At 48.5% G+C, this 6,826-nt stretch overlaps 1 protein-coding gene across 1 annotated transcript in view; it reads right to left on the reverse strand.

Moving 5' to 3' along the window:
• Positions 1-2,971, reverse strand: part of LOC149319707 (uncharacterized) — a 121,658-nt gene extending 118,687 nt beyond the window's left edge. Inside the window, exon 1 of the mRNA XM_089512225.1 lies at positions 2,834-2,971. The gene's annotated coding sequence lies outside the window, so the exon portion shown is untranslated. The remainder of the gene's footprint in view (positions 1-2,833) is intronic.
• Positions 2,972-6,826: the final 3,855 nt, after the last annotated feature.

Raw genomic sequence — 6,826 nt, forward strand, 5'->3', positions numbered from 1 at the left:
CCTTCTTCCAGGCATCTCGCTTCCCACCAACCCACCCACCCCCCTCTCTTTTTTAAAGAAACATATGTACAATTAGAGAGGAGGGTGGGGGTGAAAACCATTTTCTCCTCCCACTTCATTCTCAGTATTAATCGCCTTGTAAATCTTGCAAAAAGACACAACAGAAAAGGACAAGAAGCCAACAGGTGGCGGGGGGGGGGGCACTAGAGAGAGAGAGAATGAAACCCCAAATCAGAAAGCTTTGTGTGTTCATTTGTGTGTTCCTTGAGCTCTGGACCTTCGCCTCTGAATCAGAAGGAATGCTGAAGCTTTAAGGAAGGAGGAAAAACCATAACAGTGACCTTATATATGTACACACATATATGTATATATTAAAACGTGCACACATGTACCAATAACAAAACAAAACAATTTTCTTGGAGGGGGTCCATCTTTTCTCCCTCTCCTCCTTTTTTTCCTTTCTTTCTTTTGCAACAAGGGAAATGGAGGCACTGGAGATGTCCAACCCCACCACTAACCCCCCCCCCAAAAAAAAACCTGGGAAAAGTTTCCAGCCTTCCTCTCCTTCTCTCACAACCCCCACCCCCACCACACTCCATCCCTGTCCCCAAATCTTTCATGATAAGGAGCAGCACCGTGGTTGCGGTGCACCATCACAAAACTCCCTGAGCTGCAAAGGCAAGGCACAGCAAAAGGCAGGAACCAGGCTGGGGAGAGAGAGAGAGACATATCTGGTGCCAAACAAGAAACCTTCCCTGCCTGGCACCCCAAAGCCAAAGGCGAGGAAGGCTGCTTTGGCACCAGCAGCAACAAAACCCAACACTTGTCCTCCCGCTTTGATTCTCTCTCTCCAACCAGAGCTGTGAATGAAAGGCATGGGGAGGAAGGGAGGGAGGGAATAAAGAAGGAAGGAGGGAAGGAAGGAAGGAAAGCTTGGAGGGGAGAGAGATAGAGAGAAGCCACCAGCCAGGAGTCTCCTGGTGCTGAGATACAACCCCCCCCCAACCTCCAGGGCTTAGCAAAGACCCCCTAACCCCGCCACACTCCCTCTCTTTTCCTGGGCTTCACCCACAGACTAAGGAGGGTCAGACCTGGGGGATAAGGTGAGCTTCTTTCCCTCCACTCTCTCGCCCCTTCCTCAGAGCTCCCTATTGCAGACCCCCCCCCAGCCCCCACAAGCTTGTCTTCCTCCCCCCCACACACACAGAGACACACACTTCGAGCACAGCAAACATCCCCTAGCCCTCCTACACCCCTCTCTTGTCTTTTCTCTCCAAAGACTGCTTTGGAGGCAGGAGGGCTTCTTTCCCTCCTCTGTCCCTCCCTCTCCCTCTCTCTCACCCCTTCCTCACAACTCCCTATGGCTGAAGCGACCCCCCCCAACTCCCTCACAGGCCTATTTTTCACACACAAACACAAATACACACACACACACACACACACTGGGCTTCACAGGGAGGGGGCTGTCCCCTGCCACTTAGCTAAACCCAGGAGGAGAGAAGAGCAAGGGGCTGAGGGGCTGGGGGCCTGTGTGTGTGTGTGTAAGACAAGCCTGTGAGGGGGTTGGTGGGGTAGGGAGTGCTTCAGTCATAGGGAGCTGTGGGGAAGGGATATATGAGAGAGAAAGAGATATTTTTTTATTTGATATTGTAAGCCCCCTCGATCCTTATTATTATTTACTAAAGAGAGAGAGAGAGAGAGGAGAAAAAGACTCCCTCCTACCCCCCCCCCCCAAGTAGTCTTGTAGGTCCAGTAGAACACACTGCAGAAATAATCCAGTTTGAGACCCCCTTGAGCTGCCCTGGCTCAATGCCATCCGTAGTTTCGTGAGACATTACTTCTTTACATTCATACATTACATTACAGCCTCCCCCCCCCCCATGGTGCCACAAGACACACTACAGTTCCCAGGATTCCCTAGCACTCAGCCAGGGCAGTCCAAGGGGTCTCTCTCAAACTGAATCACATTTCTGCAGTGTGTGTTTTGGACCTTTAGGAGCCCAGGAGGGGAGAGAAGGAGAGAGGGGAATGGTTGTATATGTGTAAAAGAGAGAGAGGGAGGGAAAGAGTGAGAGAAGGAGTGGGGGCTTGCCTCAGCCATAGGGAGCTAAGAGAGAGAGGGGGGGGGGAGGCGTGCGCCACGCATTCCCAGGCAGAGGCCAGCGGAGCCCGCGCATTCCTGGGCTCTCTCTCATTCTCTCTTTCGCTTTCAGGAGCCACTCTCTCTTTCTCTCAGTCTCTTCCTCTCTCAACTAGCCCAGCTCAGGCTCCAGAGGAGGCTATTTGGGGGGAGCAATACCAGAAGAAAGAAAGAAAGAAAAAGAGAGAGAGAGAATTGAAGGGAGGAAGGATAGATATCCCATTTCTTGCTGGGGGTTTTGTTTTGTTTTCTTCCCCTCCTGGCTGAACCTCAGCCCCACACAGGGTGACCCCCCCCCCCAGGCTCCCTAACCACAACTAAGGACAAGGCTCCTCAAAATAAATAGGGGGGAAATATGGAGGACTTTGACAAAAAGCAAAAGCTGGGGGGAAAGCCCCCAAACTCCTCTCCATGTAAACCCACGGTCTTTTGAGTCATGCTCCCAATGTAGGACGCCTTGATATGCCTCCTGGGCAGGAGGAGGAGATGGAGGACGCGTCCTGGAAAAAGAGGACGCGTCCTGGGCAGCCCACACACCCCCCCCATCATGTTGCCCCTTCCAAGCTTTGGAGCTGCTGTGCCTAAAGAAAAAAATATGAAAACGAATAAATAAAAACAAAAGCTCTACTTGCTGTTGTTGCCAAAAAGGGAGAAAAAAGGGGAGGAAAAGAGAAATTGTCGCCTCTCTCTTACCTTTCTTCTCTTTGCCCTCTCTCCCAATCTTTCTTTCTTTCTTTTTCTCTCTCCCTCTCCCTCTCTCTTTTAAATGTGTGTGTGTGTGTGTGTGTATAAATGGTGTGTTATGAGGAGAATTTCGGGAGAAGCATTCCTCCCAGGCGAAAAGGGGGGCTGGTGGGTAGGAGGGTGGCTAAGTCAGTGGGTGGGGGAAGTGAAAGGGAATCCACGCGCGCACACCCACCAAAAAGAGAGAGAGAGAGAGAGAGAGAGAGAAGGGAGGAAAAGGGGGGAGCAACCCACCCCAGGCCCCCCTTTCCTGGCCCAGCCTTCCCCCTCCCCCCTCCCTCCCCAAAGCCTCCTGGTCCCCAAGGCACCTGGACCACCTCCAAGGCACTTCGGGGGGGACCCTCCAGGGGCCTATTGTCTGCTGGCTTTTGGGTCCTGCCTCCCCCTCTGGCTGGAGGGAGACTTGGTACAGCCCAGGCATTCATGCCAAGGAGCTTTCACACATGGAAGCTTGTCTCAAGCAATTGCTGACAAGCCACAAACAAGACATTCTCCCTCCCTCCCTTCTTTTTTTGCCTTCCCCCTCCTCCTCCCTTCTTCCCCCTCCTCCTTTCTTCAGAATGCAAACTAAAAACTCCAGTGACAGGCAAAGCTGGCTTGGCCTAGCCTCCCTCTCTCCCTCTCCCTCTCCCTCTCTTTCTCTTTCTCTTTTTCTCTGGCCTCCTCTCTCTCTCTCTCTCTCTCTCCTGCAACAGCCCCCTCCTCCTTCCCCTCTTTCTCTGAGCTGGGCTCACTGCTAGACTGGGGGAGTTAAGGCTGAGTTGGGGGCAGGGAGAAAGAGAGAGAAAGAGAAAGAAAAAATAAAGAGAGCTGTCTACTGTGTCCCAGTAAAATGGCAGAGAAAGAGAGAGAAGGGAGCTGTGTGTGCACCCAGTGCTGCAAAGCCTGTGCTTTCTTCAGAGTCTGGGGAGGGAGATGGCAAAGGCATCCCACTCTTTGGCATGTTGTCTTGGGGGTACAGAGGGTGGCATTCCCTTTGCAATCTCAGTTCGGCAGAGGTTGCTTATTTGGTCTATAGATACGCATTATTTTGTGGGTGGGTGTGTTTGGCACCCACTAAGAAATAATAAGACTATTCTGCAGAACCCAGCCCAAGGCTTCATAGTTTGATATCGCCCCGGGTATGGTTGCTCAGCGCCCCTTGCTTTCTTTGGGAGTCCTCTGGCCATGGACAAAGTGTTCCACGGCTGCTCTGGCCTCATTGGTTTGTCCTCGTCACAACCTGTGAGATGGGGGCGAAGTGTTGAGCAAGAGTGGCTTGCTCAAGGCAGCCCAGCAGACTTGAGGGAGGTGGAAGGACCTGCGCCAGAAGATGCAGCCTGCCTTGTTACTACCAGTTGTGCTGCCCATTGTGCAACCCTGGCCTACTGCCGAACCCCCACAACATTTAGCCCAGCGTTGCTGTCCCAAGGGGAGGAGGTCACTCAAGGTCATGGTGGAGGCACTAAGAGCAGAGCTAAAGATGGGAGAGCTCCTTAGTACATCTTTTATTGTTCTCAAGAGAGGAAAAAGAAATGGTAGAGGAGGAACTGGAAGGAAAACCAAGGGGATAGAACCAGAAGAGAGGTGGGCACAATGCAGTCTTTCCAGATGTTTCAGGATGCAACTCCTATCAGCCCTTGCTATCATAGCCAAGATGCCAAGGTATCACCTTTGAGATGAACTGTGTAGAAGTTGTAACATAAGCTTTCGTAAACTTCATGTCTACTTGCTAAGATGCAAGTCTGTGAAAGCTTATGATACAACTTCTCCTACACAGTCAAGGGCTAAAGAGACCAACGTTATACCATGGCATGGGGTGTGGCATATGCACACCATTCGCCCCATTCCGGTGTCATGCCGTGTGTCCAACTACATGGCAGGGGGCATCGCAGTGCTCCATTGGTACAGCGTTTAAACACACTGCACCAAAAGAGTGCCTAAAAGCCCCTGCCACAGCAGCAAGAGCACTTTTTTGCTGGCACTAAAAGGAGTGGCATTTTGCAGTTCCTTTTAGCACCAGCAAAGCACCAGATCAGGGCCATTCCATGCATTTGCTGTGGTTCTGACCCGGCACTGAAAGGGATGGCAGGACGCCACTCCAAAGGAGCATTCTGTCAAGCCCCTTAGCTTCAAAGGTGCTATAATATCTTTTTGCATACTGAATTTCCAGACTAACACAGCTATATCTCTGTATCATATCCAGTGATGTGAAATGCTGGGAGATGCCATCCAACAGCATCTTGATGGCCACATAGTTCTCTTCTCTTAACTACAGTAATGGACTAAAACCAGAGAACCAAGATACAAATGCCTTTCATACCCACTAAGTACTAAGCAGCATGCAAAGTAGAATAAACTAATACACCGCTTCTCAGGCTATTTGATATGGTGGAGCAGCAATTACATTTTTCAGTGTGCCAGGGGCCAGCACCATATTTGTGTCTATTGGCTACACTTTTTTCTTTCTTTCCTGGAAACTTGCCAGGCACTGACAGCCACTGGCCCTGGTTCAGGGACTACCACTTTGGGGAGCAGTGCTGTACCAGACCATATAACATCATACAGCTAACAAGTATAACAGAACAGTTGAAACTATACAATAGTTGTTATGTGCCTTCAAGTTGATTCTGACTTATGGGAAACTTACTCTAGGGTTTCTTAGCAAGATTTGTTCAGAAGAGGTTTTCCGTTGCCTTCCTCTAAGCCCTCAGAATGTGACTTGCTCAGGTCGCCTAGTGGCTTTCAGTGCCTGAGCAGAGATTCAAACACTGCTCTTCCAGAATCCCAGCCCAACACTCAAATCACACTGGCTCTGTACAATAGTAGCACACAACACAGAAATACTATACAATGGAAGTACATAAAAGCACAAGAAGCACCCTCACAGTAACTTGTTTCCAGCAAAGTTTTCATAAGGTGCTAGTCTGCATGAATCTTTTAGTGCCACTTTGCATATAAATCTTGTCAGATCTTGGCAGTTAAGAAGTTCTTCCTACTCCTACATTATATATCCTGCTCTGATTGTTGCTTTGCTAGAGCAAAACTTCTTACTGTTAACAAAAGCCCACCAGGAAGGAAAGCAAGTGACACCCAAAGATTCATGCAAATAAGTGCCAATGTTTCTGGTTCCAGCATATAGTGTTCTTGTATTGTGCTACTATTGTTCATTTTTAAATGATTTCATTGCTCAGTGTATCATGCTGTCTGTCGTGTGTGTGTGTATGGTACTATGTTACAGTATTGCTCTCTTGCTGATGTATGGGCAATAATTGCCTATCCTTCCTAACAGGGTTGTTGTGAGAATACAAGTGAGGAAGAACCTCATATGCTGCTCCAAGGTCCTAGGAGAAATGTCTACATAAAAGCATAATAGGATTAATGAAGTGCATTGTGAGGAAGTGTGGAGTAGTGATTTAAGTGTTGGATGGGGACTTCAAGAGACCAAGATTTGAATCTCTACTTGGCTAAGGTCATTGAGTGACCTTGGACAAATCACACACTCTCATCCTCAGAGGAAGGCAATGGCAAACCCCCTCTGAACAAATCTTGCCAAGAAAATCCTGTGACAGGTTTGCCCTAAAATCAGAAATGGGCACAGAACAACAAAAGCAGTTGTGAAGAAATAGATTTCACTTAAAATATTAAGCTTCTGTCATTGAGCCTTGTGGAATTCAAAATAACAATGTGAAACACAAACCATATGCCATGGACAAAGAAATGTGACATAAATGTTAGACTCCCAAACAGCTGCTTGAATCAGTGTAAGAAAGTAAGAAAATAAGGTTACAGTGAATGGTTTGTGGTGCTAAAGTAACATGGAAGCTAATCTGTTGGGTGAGAGACAGAATCATGCTTTTCACCTTCTACAAGGTAAAAAGTAAGGATAATTTAAATATAAACTAATATTATATTATATTATGTTAAAATAATAAAGTAAACTGAACCAAGTTCAGTAAGACA

Source organism: Sceloporus occidentalis, unplaced genomic scaffold (genome assembly GCF_023333645.1).
Source record: "Sceloporus occidentalis isolate IW3139 unplaced genomic scaffold, rSceOcc1.0.p SCAF_2, whole genome shotgun sequence".
NCBI classification, from domain to species: domain Eukaryota; kingdom Metazoa; phylum Chordata; class Lepidosauria; order Squamata; family Phrynosomatidae; genus Sceloporus; species Sceloporus occidentalis.